Here is a 23,097-nt window from a genome sequence, read left to right as displayed (position 1 = left end):
TTAGGTGAAAGCTCCAAAATGCTTGCCTAATATGTCTGTTTATCCAAAAGGAAGTATAGAGGGAGAGCTAGATAGATAGCATTGCATTACATTACATTACATGGCAATGCAATGCACAGTTGCTGAAGTTGAACCAAAATGAGCTTGTCATCTGGCTTCTGCAACTTTTAACATGAAAAATCCAATGAGGAGAAGAAAAGCAAAGCCAAAGAGTCCATCCCAAAATCCGACAAACAAGCAAAATGAACAAAAAGCATTGAATTCAATTCTTTCTGATTTTAGAAACTGCATTAAAGAAGGGGTGCACCGGTCCTGGAGATACTGCAATACCAGGTCAATGCGTGGAGTGGACAGAGCAAGCTCTTTTTCCATCTCCCTGTTCTAAAAATCCATTTAATATATGGTCCCCAGATAGGGGACGTATCAGATATTAAACTGATAAGAACAGATACTACACTTGATCTTAGCCAAAAGGCCGAGAAGCGATAACCAGAATTGGTTTCCGACTACGGTGCCACCCAAGGATTCTGAAAAGTCCATTTGTGGAGATGGCCACCTGGACTCCCGTTAAGAAGACATGCTGTCAACCTCTAGATCCCTCACATGCCTGCACTTTTCGGCTTGCTGCTGCTGCAATCCACGCGTTTTAGATCTGCATAACTCCACCTCTTTTAGCACAGTACCCTCAACCCCCGGCTGTTCCCACCCGCCTCAACACCGTTGGAAGGGAGGAGAACCAATTAAGGCGGGGGGGGGGGGGGTGGAACGAGCAGCTGTCTACCCTTAGCAGGAGGGTTGCTGATTAATTACCTCTCCGGCTGCTGCTGCTGCTAGCTGTCCAGCAGCAGACTGAAGGTGGCTGCTGCTGTGCGCAGGTATATAAAGGCTCAGAGCCTATTATGACACGCGCAGCCAGCGTTCCATTGCCACATTCCGTCTACTGCAGGCGGGATACCTGGATGGCTGAATGTCACTGAGAAGCTCACAGAGACCGCCATAAGCAACAGTTTAAAAGAATGCCACAGACTAATCAACCAAACTTTTTGGGTTGGTTTCTCTTTTATAGTCTGCAGGCATTAAATGAAAGAAGTCAGTGTTCCAGCAGAGGGAGACAACGTTTCAGAAAAGGCATTGTAGCAAGCCAAAAAAGAAATTTTAAGCGCAGCAGAGTAACCAGCTCACATACCTGTTAGCTCAGGTGAGTTTAAAAGGCTGCTGTTGATAACAAGGGCATTTGCTAAATAGATGGTGTGTGTGCAACAATATACTGAAAGGTCAATTATATTGTGCAGCTTATCTCACCACCTGTAGTTATTTAGGTGAAAGCTCCAAAATGCTTGCCTAATATGTCTGTTTATCCAAAAGGAAGTATAGAGGGAGAGCTAGATAGATAGCATTGCATTACATTACATTACATGGCAATGCAATGCACAGTTGCTGAAGTTGAACCAAAATGAGCTTGTCATCTGGCTTCTGCAACTTTTAACATGAAAAATCCAATGAGGAGAAGAAAAGCAAAGCCAAAGAGTCCATCCCAAAATCCGACAAACAAGCAAAATGAACAAAAAGCATTGAATTCAATTCTTTCTGATTTTAGAAACTGCATTAAAGAAGGGGTGCACCGGTCCTGGAGATACTGCAATACCAGGTCAATGCGTGGAGTGGACAGAGCAAGCTCTTTTTCCATCTCCCTGTTCTAAAAATCCATTTAATATATGGTCCCCAGATAGGGGACGTATCAGATATTAAACTTATAAGAACAGATACTACACTTGATCTTAGCCAAAAGGCTGAGAAGCGATAACCAGAATTGGTTTCCGACTACGGTGCCACCCAAGGATTCTGAAAAGTCCATTTGTGGAGATGGCCACCTGGACTCCCGTTAAGAAGACATGCTGTCAACCTCTAGATCCCTCACATGCCTGCACTTTTCGGCTTGCTGCTGCTGCAATCCACGCGTTTTAGATCTGCATAACTCCACCTCTTTTAGCACAGTACCCTCAACCCCCGGCTGTTCCCACCCGCCTCAACACCGTTGGAAGGGAGGAGAACCAATTAAGGCGGGGGGGGGGTGGAACGAGCAGCTGTCTACCCTTAGCAGGAGGGTTGCTGATTAATTACCTCTCCTGCTGCTGCTGCTGCTGGCTGTCCAGCAGCAGACTGAAGGTGGCTGCTGCTGTGCGCAGGTATATAAAGGCTCAGAGCCTATTATGACACGCGCAGCCAGCGTTCCATTGCCACATTCCGTCTACTGCAGGCGGGATACCTGGATGGCTGAATGTCACTGAGAAGCTCACAGAGACCGCCATAAGCAACAGTTTAAAAGAATGCCACAGACTAATCAACCAAACTTTTTGGGTTGGTTTCTCTTTTATAGTCTGCAGGCATTAAATGAAAGAAGTCAGTGTTCCAGCAGAGGGAGACAACGTTTCAGAAAAGGCATTGTAGCAAACCAAAAAAGAAATTTTAAGTGCAGCAGAGTAACCAGCTCACATACCTGTTAGCTCAGGTGAGTTTAAAAGGCTGCTGTTGATAACAAGGGCATTTGCTAAATAGATGGTGTGTGTGCAACAATATACTGAAAGGTCAATTATATTGTGCAGCTTATCTCACCACCTGTAGTTATTTAGGTGAAAGCTCCAAAATGCTTGCCTAATATGTCTGTTTATCCAAAAGGAAGTATAGAGGGAGAGCTAGATAGATAGCATTGCATTACATTACATTACATGGCAATGCAATGCACAGTTGCTGAAGTTGAACCAAAATGAGCTTGTCATCTGGCTTCTGCAACTTTTAACATGAAAAATCCAATGAGGAGAAGAAAAGCAAAGCCAAAGAGTCCATCCCAAAATCCGACAAACAAGCAAAATGAACAAAAAGCATTGAATTCAATTCTTTCTGATTTTAGAAACTGCATTAAAGAAGGGGTGCACCGGTCCTGGAGATACTGCAATACCAGGTCAATGCGTGGAGTGGACAGAGCAAGCTCTTTTTCCATCTCCCTGTTCTAAAAATCCATTTAATATATGGTCCCCAGATAGGGGACGTATCAGATATTAAACTTATAAGAACAGATACTACACTTGATCTTAGCCAAAAGGCTGAGAAGCGATAACCAGAATTGGTTTCCGACTACGGTGCCACCCAAGGATTCTGAAAAGTCCATTTGTGGAGATGGCCACCTGGACTCCCGTTAAGAAGACATGCTGTCAACCTCTAGATCCCTCACATGCCTGCACTTTTCGGCTTGCTGCTGCTGCAATCCACGCGTTTTAGATCTGCATAACTCCACCTCTTTTAGCACAGTACCCTCAACCCCCGGCTGTTTCCACCCGCCTCAACACCGTTGGAAGGGAGGAGAACCAATTAAGGCGGGGGGGGGTGGAACGAGCAGCTGTCTACCCTTAGCAGGAGGGTTGCTGATTAATTACCTCTCCTGCTGCTGCTGCTGCTGGCTGTCCAGCAGCAGACTGAAGGTGGCTGCTGCTGTGCGCAGGTATATAAAGGCTCAGAGCCTATTATGACACGCGCAGCCAGCGTTCCATTGCCACATTCCGTCTACTGCAGGCGGGATACCTGGATGGCTGAATGTCACTGAGAAGCTCACAGAGACCGCCATAAGCAACAGTTTAAAAGAATGCCACAGACTAATCAACCAAACTTTTTGGGTTGGTTTCTCTTTTATAGTCTGCAGGCATTAAATGAAAGAAGTCAGTGTTCCAGCAGAGGGAGACAACGTTTCAGAAAAGGCATTGTAGCAAACCAAAAAAGAAATTTTAAGCGCAGCAGAGTAACCAGCTCACATACCTGTTAGCTCAGGTGAGTTTAAAAGGCTGCTGTTGATAACAAGGGCATTTGCTAAATAGATGGTGTGTGTGCAACAATATACTGAAAGGTCAATTATATTGTGCAGCTTATCTCACCACCTGTAGTTATTTAGGTGAAAGCTCCAAAATGCTTGCCTAATATGTCTGTTTATCCAAAAGGAAGTATAGAGGGAGAGCTAGATAGATAGCATTGCATTACATTACATTACATGGCAATGCAATGCACAGTTGCTGAAGTTGAACCAAAATGAGCTTGTCATCTGGCTTCTGCAACTTTTAACATGAAAAATCCAATGAGGAGAAGAAAAGCAAAGCCAAAGAGTCCATCCCAAAATCCGACAAACAAGCAAAATGAACAAAAAGCATTGAATTCAATTCTTTCTGATTTTAGAAACTGCATTAAAGAAGGGGTGCACCGGTCCTGGAGATACTGCAATACCAGGTCAATGCGTGGAGTGGACAGAGCAAGCTCTTTTTCCATCTCCCTGTTCTAAAAATCCATTTAATATATGGTCCCCAGATAGGGGACGTATCAGATATTAAACTGATAAGAACAGATACTACACTTGATCTTAGCCAAAAGGCCGAGAAGCGATAACCAGAATTGGTTTCCGACTACGGTGCCACCCAAGGATTCTGAAAAGTCCATTTGTGGAGATGGCCACCTGGACTCCCGTTAAGAAGACATGCTGTCAACCTCTAGATCCCTCACATGCCTGCACTTTTCGGCTTGCTGCTGCTGCAATCCACGCGTTTTAGATCTGCATAACTCCACCTCTTTTAGCACAGTACCCTCAACCCCCGGCTGTTCCCACCCGCCTCAACACCGTTGGAAGGGAGGAGAACCAATTAAGGCGGGGGGGGGGGGGGTGGAACGAGCAGCTGTCTACCCTTAGCAGGAGGGTTGCTGATTAATTACCTCTCCGGCTGCTGCTGCTGCTAGCTGTCCAGCAGCAGACTGAAGGTGGCTGCTGCTGTGCGCAGGTATATAAAGGCTCAGAGCCTATTATGACACGCGCAGCCAGCGTTCCATTGCCACATTCCGTCTACTGCAGGCGGGATACCTGGATGGCTGAATGTCACTGAGAAGCTCACAGAGACCGCCATAAGCAACAGTTTAAAAGAATGCCACAGACTAATCAACCAAACTTTTTGGGTTGGTTTCTCTTTTATAGTCTGCAGGCATTAAATGAAAGAAGTCAGTGTTCCAGCAGAGGGAGACAACGTTTCAGAAAAGGCATTGTAGCAAGCCAAAAAAGAAATTTTAAGCGCAGCAGAGTAACCAGCTCACATACCTGTTAGCTCAGGTGAGTTTAAAAGGCTGCTGTTGATAACAAGGGCATTTGCTAAATAGATGGTGTGTGTGCAACAATATACTGAAAGGTCAATTATATTGTGCAGCTTATCTCACCACCTGTAGTTATTTAGGTGAAAGCTCCAAAATGCTTGCCTAATATGTCTGTTTATCCAAAAGGAAGTATAGAGGGAGAGCTAGATAGATAGCATTGCATTACATTACATTACATGGCAATGCAATGCACAGTTGCTGAAGTTGAACCAAAATGAGCTTGTCATCTGGCTTCTGCAACTTTTAACATGAAAAATCCAATGAGGAGAAGAAAAGCAAAGCCAAAGAGTCCATCCCAAAATCCGACAAACAAGCAAAATGAACAAAAAGCATTGAATTCAATTCTTTCTGATTTTAGAAACTGCATTAAAGAAGGGGTGCACCGGTCCTGGAGATACTGCAATACCAGGTCAATGCGTGGAGTGGACAGAGCAAGCTCTTTTTCCATCTCCCTGTTCTAAAAATCCATTTAATATATGGTCCCCAGATAGGGGACGTATCAGATATTAAACTTATAAGAACAGATACTACACTTGATCTTAGCCAAAAGGCTGAGAAGCGATAACCAGAATTGGTTTCCGACTACGGTGCCACCCAAGGATTCTGAAAAGTCCATTTGTGGAGATGGCCACCTGGACTCCCGTTAAGAAGACATGCTGTCAACCTCTAGATCCCTCACATGCCTGCACTTTTCGGCTTGCTGCTGCTGCAATCCACGCGTTTTAGATCTGCATAACTCCACCTCTTTTAGCACAGTACCCTCAACCCCCGGCTGTTCCCACCCGCCTCAACACCGTTGGAAGGGAGGAGAACCAATTAAGGCGGGGGGGGGGGTGGAACGAGCAGCTGTCTACCCTTAGCAGGAGGGTTGCTGATTAATTACCTCTCCTGCTGCTGCTGCTGCTGGCTGTCCAGCAGCAGACTGAAGGTGGCTGCTGCTGTGCGCAGGTATATAAAGGCTCAGAGCCTATTATGACACGCGCAGCCAGCGTTCCATTGCCACATTCCGTCTACTGCAGGCGGGATACCTGGATGGCTGAATGTCACTGAGAAGCTCACAGAGACCGCCATAAGCAACAGTTTAAAAGAATGCCACAGACTAATCAACCAAACTTTTTGGGTTGGTTTCTCTTTTATAGTCTGCAGGCATTAAATGAAAGAAGTCAGTGTTCCAGCAGAGGGAGACAACGTTTCAGAAAAGGCATTGTAGCAAACCAAAAAAGAAATTTTAAGTGCAGCAGAGTAACCAGCTCACATACCTGTTAGCTCAGGTGAGTTTAAAAGGCTGCTGTTGATAACAAGGGCATTTGCTAAATAGATGGTGTGTGTGCAACAATATACTGAAAGGTCAATTATATTGTGCAGCTTATCTCACCACCTGTAGTTATTTAGGTGAAAGCTCCAAAATGCTTGCCTAATATGTCTGTTTATCCAAAAGGAAGTATAGAGGGAGAGCTAGATAGATAGCATTGCATTACATTACATTACATGGCAATGCAATGCACAGTTGCTGAAGTTGAACCAAAATGAGCTTGTCATCTGGCTTCTGCAACTTTTAACATGAAAAATCCAATGAGGAGAAGAAAAGCAAAGCCAAAGAGTCCATCCCAAAATCCGACAAACAAGCAAAATGAACAAAAAGCATTGAATTCAATTCTTTCTGATTTTAGAAACTGCATTAAAGAAGGGGTGCACCGGTCCTGGAGATACTGCAATACCAGGTCAATGCGTGGAGTGGACAGAGCAAGCTCTTTTTCCATCTCCCTGTTCTAAAAATCCATTTAATATATGGTCCCCAGATAGGGGACGTATCAGATATTAAACTTATAAGAACAGATACTACACTTGATCTTAGCCAAAAGGCTGAGAAGCGATAACCAGAATTGGTTTCCGACTACGGTGCCACCCAAGGATTCTGAAAAGTCCATTTGTGGAGATGGCCACCTGGACTCCCGTTAAGAAGACATGCTGTCAACCTCTAGATCCCTCACATGCCTGCACTTTTCGGCTTGCTGCTGCTGCAATCCACGCGTTTTAGATCTGCATAACTCCACCTCTTTTAGCACAGTACCCTCAACCCCCGGCAGTTCCCACCCGCCTCAACACCGTTGGAAGGGAGGAGAACCAATTAAGGCGGGGGGGGGGTGGAACGAGCAGCTGTCTACCCTTAGCAGGAGGGTTGCTGATTAATTACCTCTCCTGCTGCTGCTGCTGCTGGCTGTCCAGCAGCAGACTGAAGGTGGCTGCTGCTGTGCGCAGGTATATAAAGGCTCAGAGCCTATTATGACACGCGCAGCCAGCGTTCCATTGCCACATTCCGTCTACTGCAGGCGGGATACCTGGATGGCTGAATGTCACTGAGAAGCTCACAGAGACCGCCATAAGCAACAGTTTAAAAGAATGCCACAGACTAATCAACCAAACTTTTTGGGTTGGTTTCTCTTTTATAGTCTGCAGGCATTAAATGAAAGAAGTCAGTGTTCCAGCAGAGGGAGACAACGTTTCAGAAAAGGCATTGTAGCAAACCAAAAAAGAAATTTTAAGCGCAGCAGAGTAACCAGCTCACATACCTGTTAGCTCAGGTGAGTTTAAAAGGCTGCTGTTGATAACAAGGGCATTTGCTAAATAGATGGTGTGTGTGCAACAATATACTGAAAGGTCAATTATATTGTGCAGCTTATCTCACCACCTGTAGTTATTTAGGTGAAAGCTCCAAAATGCTTGCCTAATATGTCTGTTTATCCAAAAGGAAGTATAGAGGGAGAGCTAGATAGATAGCATTGCATTACATTACATTACATGGCAATGCAATGCACAGTTGCTGAAGTTGAACCAAAATGAGCTTGTCATCTGGCTTCTGCAACTTTTAACATGAAAAATCCAATGAGGAGAAGAAAAGCAAAGCCAAAGAGTCCATCCCAAAATCCGACAAACAAGCAAAATGAACAAAAAGCATTGAATTCAATTCTTTCTGATTTTAGAAACTGCATTAAAGAAGGGGTGCACCGGTCCTGGAGATACTGCAATACCAGGTCAATGCGTGGAGTGGACAGAGCAAGCTCTTTTTCCATCTCCCTGTTCTAAAAATCCATTTAATATATGGTCCCCAGATAGGGGACGTATCAGATATTAAACTGATAAGAACAGATACTACACTTGATCTTAGCCAAAAGGCCGAGAAGCGATAACCAGAATTGGTTTCCGACTACGGTGCCACCCAAGGATTCTGAAAAGTCCATTTGTGGAGATGGCCACCTGGACTCCCGTTAAGAAGACATGCTGTCAACCTCTAGATCCCTCACATGCCTGCACTTTTCGGCTTGCTGCTGCTGCAATCCACGCGTTTTAGATCTGCATAACTCCACCTCTTTTAGCACAGTACCCTCAACCCCCGGCTGTTCCCACCCGCCTCAACACCGTTGGAAGGGAGGAGAACCAATTAAGGCGGGGGGGGGGGGGTGGAACGAGCAGCTGTCTACCCTTAGCAGGAGGGTTGCTGATTAATTACCTCTCCGGCTGCTGCTGCTGCTGGCTGTCCAGCAGCAGACTGAAGGTGGCTGCTGCTGTGCGCAGGTATATAAAGGCTCAGAGCCTATTATGACACGCGCAGCCAGCGTTCCATTGCCACATTCCGTCTACTGCAGGCGGGATACCTGGATGGCTGAATGTCACTGAGAAGCTCACAGAGACCGCCATAAGCAACAGTTTAAAAGAATGCCACAGACTAATCAACCAAACTTTTTGGGTTGGTTTCTCTTTTATAGTCTGCAGGCATTAAATGAAAGAAGTCAGTGTTCCAGCAGAGGGAGACAACGTTTCAGAAAAGGCATTGTAGCAAGCCAAAAAAGAAATTTTAAGCGCAGCAGAGTAACCAGCTCACATACCTGTTAGCTCAGGTGAGTTTAAAAGGCTGCTGTTGATAACAAGGGCATTTGCTAAATAGATGGTGTGTGTGCAACAATATACTGAAAGGTCAATTATATTGTGCAGCTTATCTCACCACCTGTAGTTATTTAGGTGAAAGCTCCAAAATGCTTGCCTAATATGTCTGTTTATCCAAAAGGAAGTATAGAGGGAGAGCTAGATAGATAGCATTGCATTCTATTACATTACATGGCAATGCAATGCACAGTTGCTGAAGTTGAACCAAAATGAGCTTGTCATCTGGCTTCTGCAACTTTTAACATGAAAAATCCAATGAGGAGAAGAAAAGCAAAGCCAAAGAGTCCATCCCAAAATCCGACAAACAAGCAAAATGAACAAAAAGCATTGAATTCAATTCTTTCTGATTTTAGAAACTGCATTAAAGAAGGGGTGCACCGGTCCTGGAGATACTGCAATACCAGGTCAATGCGTGGAGTGGACAGAGCAAGCTCTTTTTCCATCTCCCTGTTCTAAAAATCCATTTAATATATGGTCCCCAGATAGGGGACGTATCAGATATTAAACTGATAAGAACAGATACTACACTTGATCTTAGCCAAAAGGCCGAGAAGCGATAACCAGAATTGGTTTCCGACTACGGTGCCACCCAAGGATTCTGAAAAGTCCATTTGTGGAGATGGCCACCTGGACTCCCGTTAAGAAGACATGCTGTCAACCTCTAGATCCCTCACATGCCTGCACTTTTCGGCTTGCTGCTGCTGCAATCCACGCGTTTTAGATCTGCATAACTCCACCTCTTTTAGCACAGTACCCTCAACCCCCGGCTGTTCCCACCCGCCTCAACACCGTTGGAAGGGAGGAGAACCAATTAAGGCGGGGGGGGGGTGGAACGAGCAGCTGTTTACCCTTAGCAGGAGGGTTGCTGATTAATTACCTCTCCTGCTGCTGCTGCTGCTGGCTGTCCAGCAGCAGACTGAAGGTGGCTGCTGCTGTGCGCAGGTATATAAAGGCTCAGAGCCTATTATGACACGCGCAGCCAGCGTTCCATTGCCACATTCCGTCTACTGCAGGCGGGATACCTGGATGGCTGAATGTCACTGAGAAGCTCACAGAGACCGCCATAAGCAACAGTTTAAAAGAATGCCACAGACTATTCAACCAAACTTTTTGGGTTGGTTTCTCTTTTATAGTCTGCAGGCATTAAATGAAAGAAGTCAGTGTTCCAGCAGAGGGAGACAACGTTTCAGAAAAGGCATTGTAGCAAACCAAAAAAGAAATTTTAAGCGCAGCAGAGTAACCAGCTCACATACCTGTTAGCTCAGGTGAGTTTAAAAGGCTGCTGTTGATAACAAGGGCATTTGCTAAATAGATGGTGTGTGTGCAACAATATACTGAAAGGTCAATTATATTGTGCAGCTTATCTCACCACCTGTAGTTATTTAGGTGAAAGCTCCAAAATGCTTGCCTAATATGTCTGTTTATCCAAAAGGAAGTATAGAGGGAGAGCTAGATAGATAGCATTGCATTACATTACATTACATGGCAATGCAATGCACAGTTGCTGAAGTTGAACCAAAATGAGCTTGTCATCTGGCTTCTGCAACTTTTAACATGAAAAATCCAATGAGGAGAAGAAAAGCAAAGCCAAAGAGTCCATCCCAAAATCCGACAAACAAGCAAAATGAACAAAAAGCATTGAATTCAATTCTTTCTGATTTTAGAAACTGCATTAAAGAAGGGGTGCACCGGTCCTGGAGATACTGCAATACCAGGTCAATGCGTGGAGTGGACAGAGCAAGCTCTTTTTCCATCTCCCTGTTCTAAAAATCCATTTAATATATGGTCCCCAGATAGGGGACGTATCAGATATTAAACTTATAAGAACAGATACTACACTTGATCTTAGCCAAAAGGCTGAGAAGCGATAACCAGAATTGGTTTCCGACTACGGTGCCACCCAAGGATTCTGAAAAGTCCATTTGTGGAGATGGCCACCTGGCCTCCCGTTAAGAAGACATGCTGTCAACCTCTAGATCCCTCACATGCCTGCACTTTTCGGCTTGCTGCTGCTGCAATCCACGCGTTTTAGATCTGCATAACTCCACCTCTTTTAGCACAGTACCCTCAACCCCCGGCTGTTCCCACCCGCCTCAACACCGTTGGAAGGGAGGAGAACCAATTAAGGCGGGGGGGGGGGTGGAACGAGCAGCTGTCTACCCTTAGCAGGAGGGTTGCTGATTAATTACCTCTCCTGCTGCTGCTGCTGCTGGCTGTCCAGCAGCAGACTGAAGGTGGCTGCTGCTGTGCGCAGGTATATAAAGGCTCAGAGCCTATTATGACACGCGCAGCCAGCGTTCCATTGCCACATTCCGTCTACTGCAGGCGGGATACCTGGATGGCTGAATGTCACTGAGAAGCTCACAGAGACCGCCATAAGCAACAGTTTAAAAGAATGCCACAGACTAATCAACCAAACTTTTTGGGTTGGTTTCTCTTTTATAGTCTGCAGGCATTAAATGAAAGAAGTCAGTGTTCCAGCAGAGGGAGACAACGTTTCAGAAAAGGCATTGTAGCAAACCAAAAAAGAAATTTTAAGCGCAGCAGAGTAACCAGCTCACATACCTGTTAGCTCAGGTGAGTTTAAAAGGCTGCTGTTGATAACAAGGGCATTTGCTAAATAGATGGTGTGTGTGCAACAATATACTGAAAGGTCAATTATATTGTGCAGCTTATCTCACCACCTGTAGTTATTTAGGTGAAAGCTCCAAAATGCTTGCCTAATATGTCTGTTTATCCAAAAGGAAGTATAGAGGGAGAGCTAGATAGATAGCATTGCATTACATTACATTACATGGCAATGCAATGCACAGTTGCTGAAGTTGAACCAAAATGAGCTTGTCATCTGGCTTCTGCAACTTTTAACATGAAAAATCCAATGAGGAGAAGAAAAGCAAAGCCAAAGAGTCCATCCCAAAATCCGACAAACAAGCAAAATGAACAAAAAGCATTGAATTCAATTCTTTCTGATTTTAGAAACTGCATTAAAGAAGGGGTGCACCGGTCCTGGAGATACTGCAATACCAGGTCAATGCGTGGAGTGGACAGAGCAAGCTCTTTTTCCATCTCCCTGTTCTAAAAATCCATTTAATATATGGTCCCCAGATAGGGGACGTATCAGATATTAAACTGATAAGAACAGATACTACACTTGATCTTAGCCAAAAGGCCGAGAAGCGATAACCAGAATTGGTTTCCGACTACGGTGCCACCCAAGGATTCTGAAAAGTCCATTTGTGGAGATGGCCACCTGGACTCCCGTTAAGAAGACATGCTGTCAACCTCTAGATCCCTCACATGCCTGCACTTTTCGGCTTGCTGCTGCTGCAATCCACGCGTTTTAGATCTGCATAACTCCACCTCTTTTAGCACAGTACCCTCAACCCCCGGCTGTTCCCACCCGCCTCAACACCGTTGGAAGGGAGGAGAACCAATTAAGGCGGGGGGGGGGTGGAACGAGCAGCTGTCTACCCTTAGCAGGAGGGTTGCTGATTAATTACCTCTCCTGCTGCTGCTGCTGCTGGCTGTCCAGCAGCAGACTGAAGGTGGCTGCTGCTGTGCGCAGGTATATAAAGGCTCAGAGCCTATTATGACACGCGCAGCCAGCGTTCCATTGCCACATTCCGTCTACTGCAGGCGGGATACCTGGATGGCTGAATGTCACTGAGAAGCTCACAGAGACCGCCATAAGCAACAGTTTAAAAGAATGCCACAGACTAATCAACCAAACTTTTTGGGTTGGTTTCTCTTTTATAGTCTGCAGGCATTAAATGAAAGAAGTCAGTGTTCCAGCAGAGGGAGACAACGTTTCAGAAAAGGCATTGTAGCAAACCAAAAAAGAAATTTTAAGCGCAGCAGAGTAACCAGCTCACATACCTGTTAGCTCAGGTGAGTTTAAAAGGCTGCTGTTGATAACAAGGGCATTTGCTAAATAGATGGTGTGTGTGCAACAATATACTGAAAGGTCAATTATATTGTGCAGCTTATCTCACCACCTGTAGTTATTTAGGTGAAAGCTCCAAAATGCTTGCCTAATATGTCTGTTTATCCAAAAGGAAGTATAGAGGGAGAGCTAGATAGATAGCATTGCATTACATTACATTACATGGCAATGCAATGCACAGTTGCTGAAGTTGAACCAAAATGAGCTTGTCATCTGGCTTCTGCAACTTTTAACATGAAAAATCCAATGAGGAGAAGAAAAGCAAAGCCAAAGAGTCCATCCCAAAATCCGACAAACAAGCAAAATGAACAAAAAGCATTGAATTCAATTCTTTCTGATTTTAGAAACTGCATTAAAGAAGGGGTGCACCGGTCCTGGAGATACTGCAATACCAGGTCAATGCGTGGAGTGGACAGAGCAAGCTCTTTTTCCATCTCCCTGTTCTAAAAATCCATTTAATATATGGTCCCCAGATAGGGGACGTATCAGATATTAAACTGATAAGAACAGATACTACACTTGATCTTAGCCAAAAGGCCGAGAAGCGATAACCAGAATTGGTTTCCGACTACGGTGCCACCCAAGGATTCTGAAAAGTCCATTTGTGGAGATGGCCACCTGGACTCCCGTTAAGAAGACATGCTGTCAACCTCTAGATCCCTCACATGCCTGCACTTTTCGGCTTGCTGCTGCTGCAATCCACGCGTTTTAGATCTGCATAACTCCACCTCTTTTAGCACAGTACCCTCAACCCCCGGCTGTTCCCACCCGCCTCAACACCGTTGGAAGGGAGGAGAACCAATTAAGGCGGGGGGGGGGGTGGAACGAGCAGCTGTCTACCCTTAGCAGGAGGGTTGCTGATTAATTACCTCTCCTGCTGCTGCTGCTGCTGGCTGTCCAGCAGCAGACTGAAGGTGGCTGCTGCTGTGCGCAGGTATATAAAGGCTCAGAGCCTATTATGACACGCGCAGCCAGCGTTCCATTGCCACATTCCGTCTACTGCAGGCGGGATACCTGGATGGCTGAATGTCACTGAGAAGCTCACAGAGACCGCCATAAGCAACAGTTTAAAAGAATGCCACAGACTAATCAACCAAACTTTTTGGGTTGGTTTCTCTTTTATAGTCTGCAGGCATTAAATGAAAGAAGTCAGTGTTCCAGCAGAGGGAGACAACGTTTCAGAAAAGGCATTGTAGCAAACCAAAAAAGAAATTTTAAGCGCAGCAGAGTAACCAGCTCACATACCTGTTAGCTCAGGTGAGTTTAAAAGGCTGCTGTTGATAACAAGGGCATTTGCTAAATAGATGGTGTGTGTGCAACAATATACTGAAAGGTCAATTATATTGTGCAGCTTATCTCACCACCTGTAGTTATTTAGTTGAAAGCTCCAAAATGCTTGCCTAATATGTCTGTTTATCCAAAAGGAAGTATAGAGGGAGAGCTAGATAGATAGCATTGCATTACATTACATTACATGGCAATGCAATGCACAGTTGCTGAAGTTGAACCAAAATGAGCTTGTCATCTGGCTTCTGCAACTTTTAACATGAAAAATCCAATGAGGAGAAGAAAAGCAAAGCCAAAGAGTCCATCCCAAAATCCGACAAACAAGCAAAATGAACAAAAAGCATTGAATTCAATTCTTTCTGATTTTAGAAACTGCATTAAAGAAGGGGTGCACCGGTCCTGGAGATACTGCAATCCCAGGTCAATGCGTGGAGTGGACAGAGCAAGCTCTTTTTCCATCTCCCTGTTCTAAAAATCCATTTAATATATGGTCCCCAGATAGGGGACGTATCAGATATTAAACTGATAAGAACAGATACTACACTTGATCTTAGCCAAAAGGCCGAGAAGCGATAACCAGAATTGGTTTCCGACTACGGTGCCACCCAAGGATTCTGAAAAGTCCATTTGTGGAGATGGCCACCTGGACTCCCGTTAAGAAGACATGCTGTCAACCTCTAGATCCCTCACATGCCTGCACTTTTCGGCTTGCTGCTGCTGCAATCCACGCGTTTTAGATCTGCATAACTCCACCTCTTTTAGCACAGTACCCTCAACCCCCGGCTGTTCCCACCCGCCTCAACACCGTTGGAAGGGAGGAGAACCAATTAAGGCGGGGGGGGGTGGAACGAGCAGCTGTCTACCCTTAGCAGGAGGGTTGCTGATTAATTACCTCTCCTGCTGCTGCTGCTGCTGGCTGTCCAGCAGCAGACTGAAGGTGGCTGCTGCTGTGCGCAGGTATATAAAGGCTCAGAGCCTATTATGACACGCGCAGCCAGCGTTCCATTGCCACATTCCGTCTACTGCAGGCGGGATACCTGGATGGCTGAATGTCACTGAGAAGCTCACAGAGACCGCCATAAGCAACAGTTTAAAAGAATGCCACAGACTAATCAACCAAACTTTTTGGGTTGGTTTCTCTTTTATAGTCTGCAGGCATTAAATGAAAGAAGTCAGTGTTCCAGCAGAGGGAGACAACGTTTCAGAAAAGGCATTGTAGCAAACCAAAAAAGAAATTTTAAGCGCAGCAGAGTAAACAGCTCACATACCTGTTAGCTCAGGTGAGTTTAAAAGGCTGCTGTTGATAACAAGGGCATTTGCTAAATAGATGGTGTGTGTGCAACAATATACTGAAAGGTCAATTATATTGTGCAGCTTATCTCACCACCTGTAGTTATTTAGGTGAAAGCTCCAAAATGCTTGCCTAATATGTCTGTTTATCCAAAAGGAAGTATAGAGGGAGAGCTAGATAGATAGCATTGCATTACATTACATTACATGGCAATGCAATGCACAGTTGCTGAAGTTGAACCAAAATGAGCTTGTCATCTGGCTTCTGCAACTTTTAACATGAAAAATCCAATGAGGAGAAGAAAAGCAAAGCCAAAGAGTCCATCCCAAAATCCGACAAACAAGCAAAATGAACAAAAAGCATTGAATTCAATTCTTTCTGATTTTAGAAACTGCATTAAAGAAGGGGTGCACCGGTCCTGGAGATACTGCAATACCAGGTCAATGCGTGGAGTGGACAGAGCAAGCTCTTTTTCCATCTCCCTGTTCTAAAAATCCATTTAATATATGGTCCCCAGATAGGGGACGTATCAGATATTAAACTGATAAGAACAGATACTACACTTGATCTTAGCCAAAAGGCCGAGAAGCGATAACCAGAATTGGTTTCCGACTACGGTGCCACCCAAGGATTCTGAAAAGTCCATTTGTGGAGATGGCCACCTGGACTCCCGTTAAGAAGACATGCTGTCAACCTCTAGATCCCTCACATGCCTGCACTTTTCGGCTTGCTGCTGCTGCAATCCACGCGTTTTAGATCTGCATAACTCCACCTCTTTTAGCACAGTACCCTCAACCCCTGGCTGTTCCCACCCGCCTCAACACCGTTGGAAGGGAGGAGAACCAATTAAGGCGGGGGGGGGGGTGGAACGAGCAGCTGTCTACCCTTAGCAGGAGGGTTGCTGATTAATTACCTCTCCTGCTGCTGCTGCTGCTGGCTGTCCAGCAGCAGACTGAAGGTGGCTGCTGCTGTGCGCAGGTATATAAAGGCTCAGAGCCTATTATGACACGCGCAGCCAGCGTTCCATTGCCACATTCCGTCTACTGCAGGCGGGATACCTGGATGGCTGAATGTCACTGAGAAGCTCACAGAGACCGCCATAAGCAACAGTTTAAAAGAATGCCACAGACTAATCAACCAAACTTTTTGGGTTGGTTTCTCTTTTATAGTCTGCAGGCATTAAATGAAAGAAGTCAGTGTTCCAGCAGAGGGAGACAACGTTTCAGAAAAGGCATTGTAGCAAACCAAAAAAGAAATTTTAAGCGCAGCAGAGTAACCAGCTCACATACCTGTTAGCTCAGGTGAGTTTAAAAGGCTGCTGTTGATAACAAGGGCATTTGCTAAATAGATGGTGTGTGTGCAACAATATACTGAAAGGTCAATTATATTGTGCAGCTTATCTCACCACCTGTAGTTATTTAGGTGAAAGCTCCAATATGCTTGCCTAATATGTCTGTTTATCCAAAAGGAAGTATAGAGGGAGAGCTAGATAGATAGCATTGCATTACATTACATTACATGGCAATGCAATGCACAGTTGCTGAAGTTGAACCAAAATGAGCTTGTCATCTGGCTTCTGCAACTTTTAACATGAAAAATCCAATGAGGAGAAGAAAAGCAAAGCCAAAGAGTCCATCCCAAAATCCGACAAACAAGCAAAATGAACAAAAAGCATTGAATTCAATTCTTTCTGATTTTAGAAACTGCATTAAAGAAGGGGTGCACCGGTCCTGGAGATACTGCAATACCAGGTCAATGCGTGGAGTGGACAGAGCAAGCTCTTTTTCCATCTCCCTGTTCTAAAAATCCATTTAATATATGGTCCCCAGATAGGGGACGTATCAGCTATTAAACTGATAAGAACAGATACTACACTTGATCTTAGCCAAAAGGCCGAGAAGCGATAACCAGAATTGGTTTCCGACTACGGTGCCACCCAAGGATTCTGAAAAGTCCATTTGTGGAGATGGCCACCTGGACTCCCGTTAAGAAGACATGCTGTCAACCTCTAGATCCCTCACATGCCTGCACTTTTCGGCTTGCTGCTGCTGCAATCCACGCGTTTTAGATCTGCATAACTCCACCTCTTTTAGCACAGTACCCTCAACCCCCGGCTGTTCCCACCCGCCTCAACACCGTTGGAAGGGAGGAGAACCAATTAAGGCGGGGGGGGGGGTGGAACGAGCAGCTGTCTACCCTTAGCAGGAGGGTTGCTGATTAATTACCTCTCCTGCTGCTGCTGCTGCTGGCTGTCCAGCAGCAGACTGAAGGTGGCTGCTGCTGTGCGCAGGTATATAAAGGCTCAGAGCCTATTATGACACGCGCAGCCAGCGTTCCATTGCCACATTCCGTCTACTGCAGGCGGGATACCTGGATGGCTGAATGTCACTGAGAAGCTCACAGAGACCGCCATAAGCAACAGTTTAAAAGAATGCCACAGACTAATCAACCAAACTTTTTGGGTTGGTTTCTCTTTTATAGTCTGCAGGCATTAAATGAAAGAAGTCAGTGTTCCAGCAGAGGGAGACAACGTTTCAGAAAAGGCATTGTAGCAAACCAAAAAAGAAATTTTAAGCGCAGCAGAGTAACCAGCTCACATACCTGTTAGCTCAGGTGAGTTTAAAAGGCTGCTGTTGATAACAAGGGCATTTGCTAAATAGATGGTGTGTGTGCAACAATATACTGAAAGGTCAATTATATTGTGCAGCTTATCTCACCACCTGTAGTTATTTAGGTGAAAGCTCCAAAATGCTTGCCTAATATGTCTGTTTATCCAAAAGGAAGTATAGAGGGAGAGCTAGATAGATAGCATTGCATTACATTACATTACATGGCAATGCAATGCACAGTTGCTGAAGTTGAACCAAAATGAGCTTGTCATCTGGCTTCTGCAACTTTTAACATGAAAAATCCAATGAGGAGAAGAAAAGCAAAGCCAAAGAGTCCATCCCAAAATCCGACAAACAAGCAAAATGAACAAAAAGCATTGAATTCAATTCTTTCTGATTTTAGAAACTGCATTAAAGAAGGGGTGCACCGGTCCTGGAGATACTGCAATACCAGGTCAATGCGTGGAGTGGACAGAGCAAGCTCTTTTTCCATCTCCCTGTTCTAAAAATCCATTTAATATATGGTCCCCAGATAGGGGACGTATCAGATATTAAACTGATAAGAACAGATACTACACTTGATCTTAGCCAAAAGGCCGAGAAGCGATAACCAGAATTGGTTTCCGACTACGGTGCCACCCAAGGATTCTGAAAAGTCCATTTGTGGAGATGGCCACCTGGACTCCCGTTAAGAAGACATGCTGTCAACCTCTAGATCCCTCACATGCCTGCACTTTTCGGCTTGCTGCTGCTGCAATCCACGCGTTTTAGATCTGCATAACTCCACCTCTTTTAGCACAGTACCCTCAACCCCCGGCTGTTCCCACCCGCCTCAACACCGTTGGAAGGGAGGAGAACCAATTAAGGCGGGGGGGGGGGTGGAACGAGCAGCTGTCTACCCTTAGCAGGAGGGTTGCTGATTAATTACCTCTCCTGCTGCTGCTGCTGTTGGCTGTCCAGCAGCAGACTGAAGGTGGCTGCTGCTGTGCGCAGGTATATAAAGGCTCAGAGCCTATTATGACACGCGCAGCCAGCGTTCCATTGCCACATTCCGTCTACTGCAGGCGGGATACCTGGATGGCTGAATGTCACTGAGAAGCTCACAGAGACCGCCATAAGCAACAGTTTAAAAGAATGCCACAGACTAATCAACCAAACTTTTTGGGTTGGTTTCTCTTTTATAGTCTGCAGGCATTAAATGAAAGAAGTCAGTGTTCCAGCAGAGGGAGACAACGTTTCAGAAAAGGCATTGTAGCAAACCAAAAAAGAAATTTTAAGCGCAGCAGAGTAACCAGCTCACATACCTGTTAGCTCAGGTGAGTTTAAAAGGCTGCTGTTGATAACAAGGGCATTTGCTAAATAGATGGTGTGTGTGCAACAATATACTGAAAGGTCAATTATATTGTGCAGCTTATCTCACCACCTGTAGTTATTTAGGTGAAAGCTCCAATATGCTTGCCTAATATGTCTGTTTATCCAAAAGGAAGTATAGAGGGAGAGCTAGATAGATAGCATTGCATTACATTACATTACATGGCAATGCAATGCACAGTTGCTGAAGTTGAACCAAAATGAGCTTGTCATCTGGCTTCTGCAACTTTTAACATGAAAAATCCAATGAGGAGAAGAAAAGCAAAGCCAAAGAGTCCATCCCAAAATCCGACAAACAAGCAAAATGAACAAAAAGCATTGAATTCAATTCTTTCTGATTTTAGAAACTGCATTAAAGAAGGGGTGCACCGGTCCTGGAGATACTGCAATACCAGGTCAATGCGTGGAGTGGACAGAGCAAGCTCTTTTTCCATCTCCCTGTTCTAAATATCCATTTAATATATGGTCCCCAGATAGGGGACGTATCAGATATTAAACTGATAAGAACAGATACTACACTTGATCTTAGCCAAAAGGCCGAGAAGCGATAACCAGAATTGGTTTCCGACTACGGTGCCACCCAAGGATTCTGAAAAGTCCATTTGTGGAGATGGCCACCTGGACTCCCGTTAAGAAGACATGCTGTCAACCTCTAGATCCCTCACATGCCTGCACTTTTCGGCTTGCTGCTGCTGCAATCCACGCGTTTTAGATCTGCATAACTCCACCTCTTTTAGCACAGTACCCTCAACCCCCGGCTGTTCCCACCCGCCTCAACACCGTTGGAAGGGAGGAGAACCAATTAAGGCGGGGGGGGGGGTGGAACGAGCAGCTGTCTACCCTTAGCAGGAGGGTTGCTGATTAATTACCTCTCCTGCTGCTGCTGCTGCTGGCTGTCCAGCAGCAGACTGAAGGTGGCTGCTGCTGTGCGCAGGTATATAAAGGCTCAGAGCCTATTATGACACGCGCAGCCAGCGTTCCATTGCCACATTCCGTCTACTGCAGGCGGGATACCTGGATGGCTGAATGTCACTGAGAAGCTCACAGAGACCGCCATAAGCAACAGTTTAAAAGAATGCCACAGACTAATCAACCAAACTTTTTGGGTTGGTTTCTCTTTTATAGTCTGCAGGCATTAAATGAAAGAAGTCAGTGTTCCAGCAGAGGGAGACAACGTTTCAGAAAAGGCATTGTAGCAAACCAAAAAAGAAATTTTAAGCGCAGCAGAGTAACCAGCTCACATACCTGTTAGCTCAGGTGAGTTTAAAAGGCTGCTGTTGATAACAAGGGCATTTGCTAAATAGATGGTGTGTGTGCAACAATATACTGAAAGGTCAATTATATTGTGCAGCTTATCTCACCACCTGTAGTTATTTAGGTGAAAGCTCCAAAATGCTTGCCTAATATGTCTGTTTATCCAAAAGGAAGTATAGAGGGAGAGCTAGATAGATAGCATTGCATTACATTACATTACATGGCAATGCAATGCACAGTTGCTGAAGTTGAACCAAAATGAGCTTGTCATCTGGCTTCTGCAACTTTTAACATGAAAAATCCAATGAGGAGAAGAAAAGCAAAGCCAAAGAGTCCATCCCAAAATCCGACAAACAAGCAAAATGAACAAAAAGCATTGAATTCAATTCTTTCTGATTTTAGAAACTGCATTAAAGAAGGGGTGCACCGGTCCTGGAGATACTGCAATACCAGGTCAATGCGTGGAGTGGACAGAGCAAGCTCTTTTTCCATCTCCCTGTTCTAAAAATCCATTTAATATATGGTCCCCAGATAGGGGACGTATCAGATATTAAACTGATAAGAACAGATACTACACTTGATCTTAGCCAAAAGGCCGAGAAGCGATAACCAGAATTGGTTTCCGACTACGGTGCCACCCAAGGATTCTGAAAAGTCCATTTGTGGAGATGGCCACCTGGACTCCCGTTAAGAAGACATGCTGTCAACCTCTAGATCCCTCACATGCCTGCACTTTTCGGCTTGCTGCTGCTGCAATCCACGCGTTTTAGATCTGCATAACTCCACCTCTTTTAGCACAGTACCCTCAACCCCCGGCTGTTCCCACCCGCCTCAACACCGTTGGAAGGGAGGAGAACCAATTAAGGCGGGGGGGGGGGTTGGAACGAGCAGCTGTCTACCCTTAGCAGGAGGGTTGCTGATTAATTACCTCTCCTGCTGCTGCTGCTGCTGGCTGTCCAGCAGCAGACTGAAGGTGGCTGCTGCTGTGCGCAGGTATATAAAGGCTCAGAGCCTATTATGACACGCGCAGCCAGCGTTCCATTGCCACATTCCGTCTACTGCAGGCGGGATACCTGGATGGCTGAATGTCACTGAGAAGCTCACAGAGACCGCCATAAGCAACAGTTTAAAAGAATGCCACAGACTAATCAACCAAACTTTTTGGGTTGGTTTCTCTTTTATAGTCTGCAGGCATTAAATGAAAGAAGTCAGTGTTCCAGCAGAGGGAGACAACGTTTCAGAAAAGGCATTGTAGCAAACCAAAAAAGAAATTTTAAGCGCAGCAGAGTAACCAGCTCACATACCTGTTAGCTCAGGTGAGTTTAAAAGGCTGCTGTTGATAACAAGGGCATTTGCTAAATAGATGGTGTGTGTGCAACAATATACTGAAAGGTCAATTATATTGTGCAGCTTATCTCACCACCTGTAGTTATTTAGGTGAAAGCTCCAAAATGCTTGCCTAATATGTCTGTTTATCCAAAAGGAAGTATAGAGGGAGAGCTAGATAGATAGCATTGCATTACATTACATTACATGGCAATGCAATGCACAGTTGCTGAAGTTGAACCAAAATGAGCTTGTCATCTGGCTTCTGCAACTTTTAACATGAAAAATCCAATGAGGAGAAGAAAAGCAAAGCCAAAGAGTCCATCCCAAAATCCGACAAACAAGCAAAATGAACAAAAAGCATTGAATTCAATTCTTTCTGATTTTAGAAACTGCATTAAAGAAGGGGTGCACCGGTCCTGGAGATACTGCAATACCAGGTCAATGCGTGGAGTGGACAGAGCAAGCTCTTTTTCCATCTCCCTGTTCTAAAAATCCATTTAATATATGGTCCCCAGATAGGGGACGTATCAGATATTAAACTGATAAGAACAGATACTACACTTGATCTTAGCCAAAAGGCCGAGAAGCGATAACCAGAATTGGTTTCCGACTACGGTGCCACCCAAGGATTCTGAAAAGTCCATTTGTGGAGATGGCCACCTGGACTCCCGTTAAGAAGACATGCTGTCAACCTCTAGATCCCTCACATGCCTGCACTTTTCGGCTTGCTGCTGCTGCAATCCACGCGTTTTAGATCTGCATAACTCCACCTCTTTTAGCACAGTACCCTCAACCCCCGGCTGTTCCCACCCGCCTCAACACCGTTGGAAGGGAGGAGAACCAATTAAGGCGGGGGGGGGGTGGAACGAGCAGCTGTCTACCCTTAGCAGGAGGGT

General features: G+C 45.1%; 18 non-coding genes across 18 annotated transcripts; all 18 read right to left on the bottom strand.

Annotated features, from left to right (window-relative positions):
- Positions 1 to 296: 296 nt before the first annotated feature.
- LOC141199084 (U2 spliceosomal RNA) lies at positions 297 to 487 on the bottom strand. The gene has a single exon (XR_012270847.1). It is a non-coding gene; the product is annotated as a U2 spliceosomal RNA (small nuclear RNA).
- Positions 488 to 1,611: 1,124 nt separating this feature from the next.
- Positions 1,612 to 1,802, bottom strand: LOC141200745 (U2 spliceosomal RNA). The gene has a single exon (XR_012272456.1). It is a non-coding gene; the product is annotated as a U2 spliceosomal RNA (small nuclear RNA).
- Positions 1,803 to 2,922: 1,120 nt separating this feature from the next.
- On the bottom strand, positions 2,923 to 3,113 carry LOC141200744 (U2 spliceosomal RNA). Its single transcript, XR_012272455.1, has one exon. It is a non-coding gene; the product is annotated as a U2 spliceosomal RNA (small nuclear RNA).
- Positions 3,114 to 4,232: 1,119 nt separating this feature from the next.
- On the bottom strand, positions 4,233 to 4,423 carry LOC141199082 (U2 spliceosomal RNA). Its single transcript, XR_012270845.1, has one exon. It is a non-coding gene; the product is annotated as a U2 spliceosomal RNA (small nuclear RNA).
- A 1,124-nt stretch (positions 4,424 to 5,547) lies between these two features.
- Positions 5,548 to 5,738, bottom strand: LOC141200743 (U2 spliceosomal RNA). Its single transcript, XR_012272454.1, has one exon. It is a non-coding gene; the product is annotated as a U2 spliceosomal RNA (small nuclear RNA).
- A 1,121-nt stretch (positions 5,739 to 6,859) lies between these two features.
- LOC141200741 (U2 spliceosomal RNA) lies at positions 6,860 to 7,050 on the bottom strand. Its single transcript, XR_012272453.1, has one exon. It is a non-coding gene; the product is annotated as a U2 spliceosomal RNA (small nuclear RNA).
- A 1,120-nt stretch (positions 7,051 to 8,170) lies between these two features.
- On the bottom strand, positions 8,171 to 8,361 carry LOC141199081 (U2 spliceosomal RNA). Its single transcript, XR_012270844.1, has one exon. It is a non-coding gene; the product is annotated as a U2 spliceosomal RNA (small nuclear RNA).
- Positions 8,362 to 9,484: 1,123 nt separating this feature from the next.
- Positions 9,485 to 9,675, bottom strand: LOC141199080 (U2 spliceosomal RNA). The gene has a single exon (XR_012270843.1). It is a non-coding gene; the product is annotated as a U2 spliceosomal RNA (small nuclear RNA).
- A 1,120-nt stretch (positions 9,676 to 10,795) lies between these two features.
- LOC141200740 (U2 spliceosomal RNA) lies at positions 10,796 to 10,986 on the bottom strand. Its single transcript, XR_012272452.1, has one exon. It is a non-coding gene; the product is annotated as a U2 spliceosomal RNA (small nuclear RNA).
- A 1,121-nt stretch (positions 10,987 to 12,107) lies between these two features.
- Positions 12,108 to 12,298, bottom strand: LOC141199079 (U2 spliceosomal RNA). Its single transcript, XR_012270842.1, has one exon. It is a non-coding gene; the product is annotated as a U2 spliceosomal RNA (small nuclear RNA).
- Positions 12,299 to 13,418: 1,120 nt separating this feature from the next.
- LOC141199078 (U2 spliceosomal RNA) lies at positions 13,419 to 13,609 on the bottom strand. Its single transcript, XR_012270841.1, has one exon. It is a non-coding gene; the product is annotated as a U2 spliceosomal RNA (small nuclear RNA).
- A 1,121-nt stretch (positions 13,610 to 14,730) lies between these two features.
- On the bottom strand, positions 14,731 to 14,921 carry LOC141200318 (U2 spliceosomal RNA). The gene has a single exon (XR_012272042.1). It is a non-coding gene; the product is annotated as a U2 spliceosomal RNA (small nuclear RNA).
- A 1,119-nt stretch (positions 14,922 to 16,040) lies between these two features.
- On the bottom strand, positions 16,041 to 16,231 carry LOC141199077 (U2 spliceosomal RNA). Its single transcript, XR_012270840.1, has one exon. It is a non-coding gene; the product is annotated as a U2 spliceosomal RNA (small nuclear RNA).
- Positions 16,232 to 17,352: 1,121 nt separating this feature from the next.
- Positions 17,353 to 17,543, bottom strand: LOC141200324 (U2 spliceosomal RNA). The gene has a single exon (XR_012272047.1). It is a non-coding gene; the product is annotated as a U2 spliceosomal RNA (small nuclear RNA).
- A 1,121-nt stretch (positions 17,544 to 18,664) lies between these two features.
- On the bottom strand, positions 18,665 to 18,855 carry LOC141199076 (U2 spliceosomal RNA). Its single transcript, XR_012270839.1, has one exon. It is a non-coding gene; the product is annotated as a U2 spliceosomal RNA (small nuclear RNA).
- A 1,121-nt stretch (positions 18,856 to 19,976) lies between these two features.
- Positions 19,977 to 20,167, bottom strand: LOC141200478 (U2 spliceosomal RNA). The gene has a single exon (XR_012272198.1). It is a non-coding gene; the product is annotated as a U2 spliceosomal RNA (small nuclear RNA).
- Positions 20,168 to 21,288: 1,121 nt separating this feature from the next.
- Positions 21,289 to 21,479, bottom strand: LOC141199075 (U2 spliceosomal RNA). Its single transcript, XR_012270838.1, has one exon. It is a non-coding gene; the product is annotated as a U2 spliceosomal RNA (small nuclear RNA).
- Positions 21,480 to 22,601: 1,122 nt separating this feature from the next.
- Positions 22,602 to 22,792, bottom strand: LOC141199073 (U2 spliceosomal RNA). Its single transcript, XR_012270837.1, has one exon. It is a non-coding gene; the product is annotated as a U2 spliceosomal RNA (small nuclear RNA).
- Positions 22,793 to 23,097: the final 305 nt, after the last annotated feature.

The sequence above is a fragment of the Phyllobates terribilis genome, unplaced genomic scaffold (genome assembly GCF_046119375.1).
Source record: "Phyllobates terribilis strain yellow unplaced genomic scaffold, ASM4611937v1 Scaffold_108__1_contigs__length_5656254, whole genome shotgun sequence".
In the NCBI taxonomy this organism is placed as follows: Eukaryota; Metazoa; Chordata; class Amphibia; order Anura; family Dendrobatidae; genus Phyllobates; species Phyllobates terribilis.
This window is presented reverse-complemented; position numbering and strand designations above follow the sequence as displayed.